A 13,395-nucleotide genomic window follows, 5' to 3' on the forward strand; every position below is an offset into this window, starting at 1 on the left:
CTAAAACTCTAGCCTCTCTGCCTTCAAAAATGAACTCTTGAGGGCTTTGAGTGATGCCCTGCCCAGCCATATTAGAGTCTTAGCTCAGCAACAAAACAAGTGTGCCCTTTTATGCACTTACCAAAATGTTCTCCCATATTTTGAACCAAATGGAGAAAGTTAATGGAATTTCTATAATCAAAAATATGATCACATATAAAACCCTGCATTGGCCTAATGGAATCAGATGTCATTGTTAACCTTCAAAACTCTTATGGAAGGCCAGTAACCACTGGCAACTCAGAAATGATTTTTTGTTGAACAATAATGCAGAAATTTAAACAACAGTGTCTATTTAAAATTTTGATGTTTTGCTCATAATAAATTACTTTGCATTCATTTTGACCCTTTAAAATATTGACTTAAAATATTATTTCTCTTGATTACTAAGTTTTTTGGCACGTCTTCAAATTTTGCACCAGATGCTAGATGCACACAGCCCTAATTTTGAGCATCAGAGAATGTTATAAGACTGAAATATCTTATTTCTAGAATTTTTAAAAAATGTTTTATTTATTTATTTGCCAGAAGAGAGCAAGGCAGGGGGAGTGCAGGCAGAGGGAGAAGCAGACTCCCCATTGAGAAAGGAGGCCCATGTGGGACTCAATCCGAGGACCCCGGGATTATGACCTGATCTGAAGGCAGATGCTTAACTGACTCAGGCATCACCCAGACATCCTTTTTTCTAGAATTTTGGAACTTGGCTCCAGCAAAACTTTCATTCCAGGTAGTACTCAAAGCACCTCAGTGGATGATGAACTGATTGTATCTTCTAGAGACTATAAAATGAGTATTGTAAAAATTTTTTGTTTTTATTTTCTATTGCTTTATGTTATTTTACTAATAAATATTTAGTTTATAAATGTCTCTATGTGTTGTATAACTTAGCTCAAACCTTCTTTCATTTTAACCTGCCACCCAATAATTTCAAGATGGCTACCATTATCTGCCAAAAAGAAGTCAACAGAAAGCTGACTTAGGTTAGTTCATAGCACTCAAGGACACAATGAATGAAATCAAGGATAATGCATATTCAGTTTTACTTACTTACATTTTTGTACAGTTGCTACATGCCAGACATTGTTTCACATTCTCTACAAAAATGGACTCACAACAAACTTCCATGTGAAATACTATTAGCATCTCTATTTATAGATGAGAAATCTTTCTTCTTTCTCTTGATAAAATGCAGAATGAGGTTTACTTCAATTGAAACTGCATGACCGAAAAAGTCCACATGGATATTATATAAAACTAGGTACCTGGGTGGCTTGGTTGATTGGGCAACTGCCTTTGGCTCAGGTCATGATCCCAGAGTCCCGGGATCGAGTCCCACATTGGCCTCACTGCTCAGTGGGGAGTCTGTTTCTCCCTCTGACACTCTCCCCTCTCATGCTCCCTCACTCACTCCCTCTCTGAAATAAATAAATAAAATCTTAAAAAAAAAAAAAGAAACTAACACAGCAAAAAAAAACACACAAAAAAAAACCCAACACTGAAAGTTAGGACTTTAGAGAGAGACTATGTTTCTAAAACAATTCATCAAAAGAACAAAAAAAGATAGAAACCTTGTTAAAATTCTCCATGGAATGCAAAAACAATTCATAATTATGAAAAATCAGGCAAAATGAGACAGCAAATCAATTGGAGTTATCTACTGTAACAATTTTTAGGAGGCTGGAGTAACTTTTATTCTTAAGTTAAATGTAAATCCTCATAAAGCTTTCATTAAAAATATTTCTGCTCCACTCTTGGTTTAAATATACTTTAAAACTCAATTGCAGCACTGATGAGCACAAAAATATCCTGATTCAGAAAAATGTCTCAAAGAGTGGCATTTAATGGTATCCATTCCGAGAGGGTATCATGTAAAATTCTAAGGGTGGATATAATTTCTGAATTTAAAACTTCTCAACCGAATAGCCCCCTTTTCCCCCCAGCTTTATTGAGATGTAATTGATATACAGCAGAGTGAAAGTTTAAAGTGTCATGTTGATTTGATACAGTTATGTATCCCAATAGCACTATCACCTTAGCATTAACTAACACCTCCATCGCAGCATGCAATTAGCGTCTTGTTTTGTGAGAATTATAATAACTTGTAATTATTCACTTACATGTGTGTCTTCCCTTTTGTTTCATGATTCAATTACCTTTGTACACTCATACCTAGCATAGGCCCAGCACACAAGAGGCATTAAAAGATGTTTAGTGAATAAATGTAAGAATCCACTCCTCCCTTTTCCTATAAAATAAGTGTTGGACATAGGAGTAATTTAAATAAAGACACTGCAAGTGAGCCTAATATTCTGTGGCCTATCATTCCCAACTGAAGAAGATAGTGCCTTAAAAGTACTCTTACTGAAAAGATCTCCTTTTTCTTCTAAAGTATGAAGATTCCATATGAAAGATTGTGGTTCTTTCTGGTGTAGCAAACATATCCATTAAAATATAACAGTAAGTAGGGGTGCTGGGTGGCTCAGTTGGTTAAGTGTCCAAGTCTTGATTCTGGTTCAGGTCATGATCGCATGGTCATGAGAGAGAGTCCTGCATCCAGCTCTGCGCTGAGCACGGAGCCTGCTTAAGATGCTCTCCCTCACCATGATCACGAAGGTGGTTTTCCCAGGACGAGGTTTACCCATTGCACTCCAGATGTGCTGACCCCTGCAATTTCCCCAAATGTGGGGAACTCGACTGCATAATTTGTGGTAGTGGTGGACTGCGTTCATGCTTTCCCCTAAAAAAAAAAAAAAAAAAAAAAGATGTTCTCTTTCCCTCTGCACTGCCTTCCATCCCCCCACTAGAGCATGCATGCACACACTCTCTCTCTCTAAAAAAAGGAGACATATCTATATCTATATCTATATAAATATCTATGCACATACACACACACACACATATGGCAATGAGTAAATGGTATTTAAAATTTTTAAGTAACTTTTTTTTATTTTCAAAGGAATTTAAGATCCATAAATTCTAAACTCAGTACTACCAACATTTCCCAAACAAATACAGGGTCATAAGAAATGAAACATATTTCAGCTAAAGATTCCAACTAGATTTTAAGGCGAAAGATGATTAATGAATGTTCAGGTGAGTGGAAACTACTTTGGGCTCCTGCCCAAAAGGCAGAAGACAAATACACACTGGAACAAAATGCTCTGTGTACCTCTTTCTGTTGTCCCAAGCATAATTCCATTGTTGTCTGAGTTATGTGAGAATAAATGCTTTTAAGACACATACGTAAAAAGAAACTGTAAGTATCTGACAGACACTTCAATATTGATCATCAAAATAGCAAAATTTGCCTGATAGACTAATCAGAAAACAGCTGTTTCTTCTATACCATAGTAGCCATTTCTATGTTTAGGTAATTACATTATTTTAGGCAAAGCAATCATTTGAGTAACTTTTCATTATTCTTCTCAAATACTGAAGACTTAAGTGGCCATCGTTGTAATGTAATTGTCAGTATTTGACACTTTTGTTTGTGACAGGGCAGTCACAGCCTCCACTAATTAGTTCTCTGGTAATGAAGTCCATTGTAATGATGGTGATCCTGTTAGAAATATTTTAATTGTTAGATCAGTTTTAATTACACATGATGTGGTTCAAAGTCAATCAATGTTCTTAGTTTGCACACACACACACACACATCACACCAAGGTGCATGCTAGCATAAGCTCCACCAAGGCAGGAATCTTTGTCTGTTTTATTCACTGCTGTATCCCTAGAACCTACAACAGTTCCTGAACATTGAAGGAACCCCATACATATTTGTGGAGAGATTTGTGCCATGTGAAACACAATGGCTATGGTTTTATTTGTATATAAACTGAAGGCCCCCAGAGCAACTCTGAAAAGTGTGAGGTTCGATTTTCCCTTAACTTCATCTTCCATTCTCTGTACCCTTTGGCGTCCCTGTCAAATCTACTCTCTTTCCTTTGAGCATCTAATAATGTTAAAAAAAATACTAATAATTATATAATTTTTACATAATATAGTGCTTACCAAGTCCAGAAACTGAACTGTGTACTTTATATTTTCATTTCATTCCTACAATAATATTACAAAACAACTTATGTTATAACTTTCCTTTGATAGATGAGTTAAATTGAATTACAGAAAGGTAAATACTTTGACCACTTTTGAAACCAACAGCGGAGCTGGAATGAGATCTTGAATACCTTTAACTAGAAGCCTTATCTCATCACCTTATCATATCACTTGCCCATGACCTCTTATCCACTACACCTCCTATCCACTACACCTCCTCGGTACCACAATGGTGAGAGGACATGCTACCCTTCTTTTCTTATGTCTCAAAATGCCCACCTCCTTTCTCGGTTCCCTTTCAGCAACCTGCCAATGCCAGAATCCATCCTCTCTGCCTCAACTAGAATGAGGATGCTTCATTTATGTAGGATGGCTGACTAATCAATTCATTACCCTTTGGGGTAAATAAGTTTCAGTGGATGTACTGCCTAAGCCAACCTTTCATCTCTGCTCAGTGGTAAGTTTCATCTGTTCATAGAGAATTCAGGCACCAGCAAAAAATTGATAAAAACACCTCCAAAGGTAGATAAAATTTCGTTCATTCTATGTCCTTCGTTTTAAAGCTTATTTGCCCATTTGTCAAGCATTGTATTAGGCAATGGGGATATGAAGTTGAGTAAAGCAAAGCCCTCATCCTCTCAGAACTAATGGAAGAGAGGAAATGAGAGGAAAAGAAGGCATGATAATAGCATTAACGTTTTTAAGTAAGGTGCCATGGTGGTCCTGAAGCGAAAAAATTCTACAGGAAGAGGTTAGGTAAGTTTGACAACAAAGGCAGTTTTAATGTTGGGTCTTTTAGAAAAAAATAGTATTGGAGAGAGAAATAAATGGAGGGAGGGAGTAGACTGAGAAGAGGAACACTGTGAGCAAATATGAAGAAAATGGGTAATTGCATTTGTGTTTAGAAACTGATCATCTTTTTTAATTAGAGTACATCCATCTTTCCAAATTACTAGTCTGAGGACACAGAATTTTCAAAAGGGAATGTATTATATATAAGAAGAATGCAAAAGAGCTGAATTTTTACAACACAAGAGAAAGAAGTTTTATAATGATTTAATTTTTAAAATGAACAGATACATATTGTAGAAAGGAATTCATTTTATTAAACAATAAGGATGCTGAGTGCTGCTAAAATTTAATGAGGACAATTTTACAAAACAGGAACTTTAGTTATGTCTTGAAAAACTAAAGTTATAAAATAGGTATGATCCTTATCTTTTCATTATTTCTTTCAATGTTTCATGGTTACCTATATTATGCATATGCATATAGTTACTTCAAGAAAAAGCAACCCAAGTAAGTGATTTTGTAGCATGAGGAAATCATTCTCCACCCAAAGAATAGACAGCTCACCAATAACTGAATTAATACTATTTTTCCTTTCCAAAACTGTCCTCAACATTTGTCTTTTTGGGCAATACGAGTAGGGAGGCAGACAGGTGATCCACTTTCATAAATTAGTCCAATTTATTCCTCACAAATTTTAAATAATGTAGAAACATTCATACTAGTAGTGTCTAAGTTGGTTTGGGTTCTTTCTTAGGATACTTATTTATTTTAAAAAAAAAAAAACAAACCCTAAAATCCTAATGAGATGATCAGAATAGCAAAATGTTTAAGGAACTAAATGAAGTCTTCAGCAGTCTACATTAGCTGTAACACATGATTATACTCTCCATCTGTTAATCTATCCCCCTCCCACTCCTTTCCAGCCCTCTCCTCTCCCAGTAATCCCAACTCCTTCATGACACCACCGTCTACCAGTTTTCCAGCCACAAATCCAGGAATCATCCTTTATTTCTACTTCATCTCTTACATCCATGTCATCAACAAATCCTGTCGCTTCTGCATCCGAAATATATCACAAAATGGGCTATTCTTCTCCACTGTCTCTGCCTCTGCCCACTTACAATCCCCTCTCAACAAGACTACTTCAACCCATCCAAATGTCTCCATGCTTTCATTATGAATCATTCTCCAAGAAGAGCTAAAATAAATCAATTTTAAAAGCTGGATTTCTAATTCCACTTACAAAAGGTGAGCATATAGTATTTGACATATAAAAAATGTATAGAGAAAATAGGGCAAACCTCAGTATTTGACAGACTGCATTAGGGCATATAAAAAACATTATATTATATTTATATTATATTATATTATTTTTATATTACATTATATATAAGTATTATATTATAAATTATATTATATGATATAAAATTATAAATACTACCATATTTATATATATTTATATTTATATTAACATATAAAAATGTATAGAGAAAATAGGGCAAACCTCAGTACTTGACAGACTGCATTAGGGAATAAAACTTTACCAACACATTTCAATTCCCTTACCTGTCTCTCCTCAATCAACTTTCTCATTCACTAACCTCCAACGCTCCTATATTTGATGTTTATTTTACCAGCATACCTCTTTTTGGTGTGCTACATATATATATATCTAAGAAATGCTATTTCTTCATTTTAAAAGTCTGATATAAATGGTATGATATGTATTTATCCCTTGGCAACTGATTTTTTCACTCATTGTAATGCCTGTGACATTTATGAATGTCAATTTTCAGTTCTGCCTAATATTCCACATTCTGAATAAATAATATTTCATTCATCCATTCTCCTGTTGATGTATATTTAAGTGGTTGTTAGGGGTTTTTATTGTTACTACAAACAATGCTACCATAGATATTTTTATACTCTACTGTATATTTTTGAGAGTTTATTCTTTGGTATATTCCTCAGACTAAACTGCTAAGCAACAGAGAATTTCATCTTCAAATTTACATTATAGAACTGACCCACTATAGTTATTTTCAGTGAGTCAGTTCTTTTGGAAGATAAGATAGCTCCAGTAGTTAGAGGAAGGTGAATACTGTGCTCATCTGCCAAGAGTCTAGAGTAACAGAATTCTCTCAGGAGTCTGAATGTAAGATCAGAGGATGTCTTAGGACAAGGCAACACTCAGAGGGCTGCTGAATCCACTAAGCAGATTCTTCTACTGTTTTCATGCAAGATGGAAGATGTCTGTTCAATTTAGCCAACCCACTCATAATATGCAAAGATAGGATTATTATAATTGGGAAGAATTCACTCAATAGATATTCTAGTACTACATACATAAGACAGGTGCATTTTGCCCTTAAGTCTCTCTACCTTCCAAAATCAGTGGCTCTTATTAGAACTATTTGCATTTTACTCATGTTTGTGCTCCTCCCTCCTATCAACAAAACTGGTTTTGAAATAGCAATTTAAAAAATCTACACAGGATGTTGTTTATGAATTTGTCAAAGCACTCTCCATGACCAGAGATAAATCGAGACAAGTTTTAGTGTGGGCATAATAACAGTTATTATCTATTTGAACATAATAGGAGACAAGTGTTGATTGGGAAGGAGGAGGAGCTTTATTCAGGAGGCTGGCTACCTGGAGGACTGTACGCGGTGACCGGCTCAGGGCTGGATGGTCTCCAGGAGGGAATCTGAAAGATCTGCCCCTGCAGATGCAGAAGGCTTCTTCTGTCTCCTGGAAACTGCCTGTTGATTCCCAACCAACACTAACTACCAACACTAACTGCCAGTTTTGCTCTTGACTTAAATGGGAAGGAAAAGAACATTTGGAGCAAGGTGACGACCAGGTGAGTGTGTCAGAAGGTGAGTGGACCAGATGAGTTTGTCAGAAGTGTAAAGTGACATAATTTTTTGTGAAGTGCCTGGTGATTTTGTTGTCGTCCATGCTCCTCTGTTCTGGGAGAAGCAAAACATTTGAGAGAAACTAAGAACTTTAACAGTCAATTTCTTCAGGATTCAGGGCAGATCTGTCTTTAGTGTGTGTGTGCGTGCGTGTGTGTGTTTATCATCTCTTGTGTAAGGGGAAGTTCCATCTCTATCCTGCCAATTATCCCTGTTGGGTTGGATTTTGAATAAATGGGAAGAATACAGCCACCAATCTATGACTCAGAAAAGATAATTTTCTTTTTTTAAATTTAATTTTATTTATTTATTTGACAGAGAGCACTAGAGAAAGCAAGCACAAGTCGGGTGTAGGGAGAGAGGGAGAAGCAGGCTCCCAACGTGGGGCTGGATTACAGGACTCTGGGATCATGACCTGAGCCAAAGGCAGACTCTTAACCAACTGAGCGATCCAGGTGCCCTGATTTTCTATTTTAATACTGCCTTGCCAATGTGCCATCTAGAATCAGATAACAGATGGTCCTTAAATGGACTTTAAAATATTACACTATCTACAATTAAAGTTTTTTGTCAAAGAGCAGGAAAGGATGATGAGATATCCTATGTTCTGACCCTTATGTCTTTACATCATAAAGATGCTGTCCAGGAAAAAAGTAACTTAATGGCACAGAGACTAAAAGAAAGATCAAAAGATTTTGGATAGTATCCAAAATCTATAAAGAATTCATCAAACTCAAAACCCAAAGAACAAATAATCCAATCAAGAAATGGGCAGAAGACATGAACAGACATTTCTGCAAAGAAGGAAACCAAATGGCCAACAAAAACATGAAAAAGTGCTCAACATCACTCATTATCAGGGAAATACAAATCAAAACCACAATGAGATATCACCTCACACCAGTCAGAATGGCTAAAATTAATAAGGCAAGGATGCAGAGAAAGGAGAACCTTCCTACACTGTTGGTGGGAATGCAAGCTGGTGCAGCCACTCTGGAAAACAGTATGGAGGTTCCTCAAAAAGTTGAAAATAGAGCTACCCTATGACCCAGCAATCGCACTACTGGGTACTTACCCTAAAGATACAAATATAGTGATCCAAAGAAGCACGTACACCCGAATATAGCAGCAATGTCCACAATAGCCAAACTATGGAAAGAGCCTAGATGCCCATCAACAGATGAATAGATAAAGAAGATGTGGTATAGATCTGCAGTGGAATATTATGCAGCCATCAAAAGTGAAATATTGACATTTGCAACAACATGGATGGAACTAGATAGTATAATGCTAAGTGAAATAAGTCAATCAGGGAAAGACAATTATCATATGATCTCACTGAAATGAGGAATTTGAGAAACAAGACAGAGGATCATAGGGGAAGAGAAAAATAAAGTAAGATGAAACCAGAGAAGAAGAAAAACCATAAGAGACTCTTAATCTCAGGAAACAAACTGAGGGTTGCTGGAGTAGAGTAGGGAGAGATAGGGTGGCTGTGTGATGGACATTAGAGAGTATGTGCTATGGTGAGTGCTGTGAATTGTGTAAAACTGATGAATCACAGACCTGTACCCCTGAAGCAAATAATACATTATATGTAAATAAAATAAAATACAATAAATAAATAAATAAATAAACCCCCCTGCTGGGAAAGCCATTCTATTCAGGATTTAAAATACCCCTTTAGGAAAGGAAAGCCACGACAACTATGTTCACTCTGTGATCCGTATTAACCATGTCTTCTCTTGCCCTAGACTGGAAAGACAGGACAATAGTATGGGTAATTCAGACTTCGGCTACAGCCACATGTGCTATCGATTGTTGGATATGTCATCTGAAAGCCCAGTCAGTGTGGGATCATGGAGACCCCTTGGTCCATTCCATTTAGAATACCTCAGAAATCCCCAAAGGCAATTGGTTTCCAATTATTAAGGCCAAAATAAAAATATATAGTGTTAGAGGGCACCTGGTGGGCTCAGTGAGTAGAGCATGTGACTCTTGGTCTTGGGGTCAAGAGTTCAAATCCTATGTTGGGCATAAAGCTTACTTAATTAAAAAAAAAGAGAGACTATTTTAAAATCCATAGTGTTAGAATAGCTAGATTCTTTCAAAATGATCATGAGTCACCCTGATGTCTCACAGTCCCTCAAAGTACTGTATTAAAAGAGGTTATTTTCAAAGGATAGAAAATAGGCTTGTATTCCCCAGGTAGATACCACATGAAACCATCTCCCAAAAGGGACCAGCTCCCTATGTGTGTAAATAAGAGTCTTGTTTCCTTTCTGGCTACAGATGATATCCATAGCGAGGTTCAGGCAAGCAGAGATTAGACGGACTAAGCTGCCCTATTGGTCAGCTGATTCTCACTAAGACTGAGAAGGACCCCACCGTTTGTTTTTGTGTTCTGACTGCGTTTGTCTTTAGCTGCAAATCAGATGGTGTGCCCTGGGCCACGGACTGCATTACAAATTCTTCTACCCTTTCTGGACACTCCAGTAATCCCCTTCTCCCTCCACTTGGCTGATGAGACTAAACATTGGGCTAGTTCCTTGAAATTATTTACTAGACTGAGGGTGACCACTCATGCAATATGGGGATGAATATTTCATCTGGTTCATATATATTCATATGGGGATGAATATTTCTTTGGTTATGCATTGTTGCCATAATGGGAGGCTGCTTCTCATCAATGTGTGTTTTGCAACCTTCCCAAACTCTAACCATCACGAAACCACTAAATCTTTGGCTAAGTTATAAATATCATTAGATTCCCTAAAGTCCTGGATAAGCATATGGCCCTAGACTATACCATAGCTTATCATGGGGGGATTTATGTTACTGCAAATTCATCTTGCTGTGCTTATATCAATACCTCCTTGGAAGTGGAAACCAGTATTGATAATATCAGACAGCAAGCCACTTGGTTGCAGCAAACGCAAACTCTAGATTGCCATACACCCCTGTTCCAGAGGGATGGAGCTGGTTCACATACACCTTCCCCTGGATACCATGAGACTTAGGTTCATATTAGGCAGTATTCTAAGTCTAAAATTAGGACTCACCCTCGTGCTAGTAGTATTATGTGTATACATAGGAATTAAGCTCATTACAAATGTGTGTAACAAAACTGTGCAAGCAAGTCACATCAGTTGTGCATTAAGGAATGCTTCAAACCCACATTAACATATTCCATTCCAAGGTCCTGACTATGCCCTAGATCAGCATGAAGCAGCTACTGAAGATGGACCTTGGTCCTTAATCCCATAGATATAGAATGACAAATTGACAGTGGGGAATTGAGGCCACCTTGATCTTCATAACTAGCAAGATGATCTTTAATAGGTGTTCTTAGGTTCATATGATTGATTTACTAACCCTCCTTGTGAATCTATATATCTTATTTTCTTTTCTTGAAGGAGAATAGAAAGCCTTTGCACATCATGGAACAAGAATTAGGCCTCTTGGGGCGCCTGGGTGGCTCAGTGGATTAAGCCGCTGCCTTCGGCTCAGGTCATGATCTCAGGGTCCTGGGATCGAGCCCCGCATCAGGCTCTCTGCTCCACGGGGAGCCTGCTTCCTCCTCTCTCTCTCTGCCTGCCTCTCTGCCTACTTGTGATCTCTCTCTCTGTCAAATAAATAAATAAAATCTTTAAAAAAAAATAAAATAAAATAAAATAAAAGAATTAGGCCTCTTGCACAACCCTCCAGCCCTGAAAGTTGTAAATAGGAACCACGAAATCTACAGAGAATCAGGAAATGATAACAGGCTACTGTACTTATTCACTGATAAAGGAGACTTCCTTCCTTCTGAAACCTTCTCTGTGAGGCAGAACCCTCAGAGCTGGCTTTTGGGCAAGTGTCTGCCTCCTCTCCAGGTGACTGGCCTTCTGAATAAAACTCATATCCCTTCCCAATCAACACTTGTCTCTTGAGTATTGACCTTTCAAGCAATGGGCAGCTGAATTTGATATTTGGTATTAAAAATCTGAAAAAAAATTGTAATATGCTCTGATTTTAGAATGATAACGTTCATTTAATTACTGATAAAATTCCTAAATAATACTTGAAATGTGAGACCATTTATTTCTATTTTAAGGTAAAAGTAACCTGAACACAAAAAGATATATAAAAATTTTAAGCTGTAGAATAACATAGAAAGGACCCTGCCTGTTTATTGCCCCAAATCTTAGCAGATGCAGGAATTTCGTCCACCATAATCCCGCAAGCCCAAACTTGTTCTCTCCCACCATGGGGACTCATTGAGAGTCAGTGCATGCCGTCTTTGGTTTTTGCCATTTAAAATTCTTTTTCTCATATGGTATAAAGCTGTTTTCTTAAACTTCTGTCCATGAGTACAAAAATATATCCATATATAATGTAGTGAATTGACAATAACAACTTTGAATATAATTAAAGGCAGGATGATTTCTAAATAATGAGATTAATTTTATAACAATGAAATTTTGCTTTGTTTCCAGATCCTCACTTCTATAAACCATACTAATTTATTTTTTAGACCTGAAAATTAAGAAAATGTTTCCCTAATGAATATCGATAGTCTCTTAGATGTTATATTTTTATTTTACAATATTTGTATTCTCAGGCCTTTGGCAATCAGAATAATTTAGTGTCATTATGTTGAGATCTTACACATCTTTTTTTTTTTTTAACACAATGTCAAACTAGTCACAGGATAATGAGTTTCACTCTTCTTGTTGCTTGACCAAAATACTGAGGTTTCCTAAATCCCTGGGCCTCCTCCTTTGTTCTTCTACTCAAATTTTCCCACTTAGCTTCACAAACAACAGCTTGAGAGAAGCTGGTGAGAGGCAAGCAACCATGGAAGAAGCCAAAAACAATCCCACAAAATAAAGGTTCATTTTTTCCCTCTCTTGGGGTATCATGACCAAAAAAACACCACTGCTGCATCCTCACATATTTCTCTGAGAAATAGTTAATACCTTTCAATGCCTCTCAACCATGATTTGCTAAGTGTGAGGCCCTGGACGAGGATCTCGGCCTTATGCTAGTACTGCAGTTACAAGAAGCACAGCTTGTGACATTCTCTTCCTTAAAAGTTAGCGGTAGTGGGGCGCCTGGGTGACTCAGTGGGTTAAGCCTCTGCCTTCAGCTCAGGTCATGATCTCAGGGTCCTGGGATCGAGCCCCGCATCGGGCGCTCTGCTCAGCGGAGAGCCTGTTTTCCCCTCTCTCTCTGCCTGCCTCTCTGCCTACTTGTGATCTCTGTCAAATAAACAAATAAAATATTTTTAAAAAATTAGCGATAGTAAGGAGGACTCCCCTTCCTTCACTGAGTAGAGACTGCTAAGCATCTCCTGTCCTATGGTGGTTCACAGGCCCCATGATGGCCTCAAATGAGACCCTGGGGTTTTCCCAATAGTAGACAGTGTATGGAAACAATGTTAGCCTCAGTTTACACAAAAGATTTAAACAGCTTAAGCCTCAGTTTACACACGAGTTTTTAAGAGTGAATTAAAGAAAATTTTCTGGGGTGCCTGGGTGGCTCAGTGGGTTAAGCCTCTGCCTTTGGCTGAGGGCATGATCTCAAGGTCCTGGGATCGAGCCCCACA

The 13,395-nt window shown here is 37.4% G+C and overlaps 1 non-coding gene across 1 annotated transcript; it reads left to right on the forward strand.

Moving 5' to 3' along the window:
• The first annotated feature begins 2,616 nt into the window (after positions 1–2,616).
• Positions 2,617–2,779, forward strand: LOC123942777. The gene has a single exon (XR_006818471.1). It is a non-coding gene; the product is annotated as a U1 spliceosomal RNA (small nuclear RNA).
• The last annotated feature ends 10,616 nt before the right edge of the window (positions 2,780–13,395 follow it).

The sequence above is a fragment of the Meles meles genome, chromosome 5 (assembly GCF_922984935.1).
Source record: "Meles meles chromosome 5, mMelMel3.1 paternal haplotype, whole genome shotgun sequence".
NCBI classification, from domain to species: Eukaryota; Metazoa; Chordata; class Mammalia; order Carnivora; family Mustelidae; genus Meles; species Meles meles.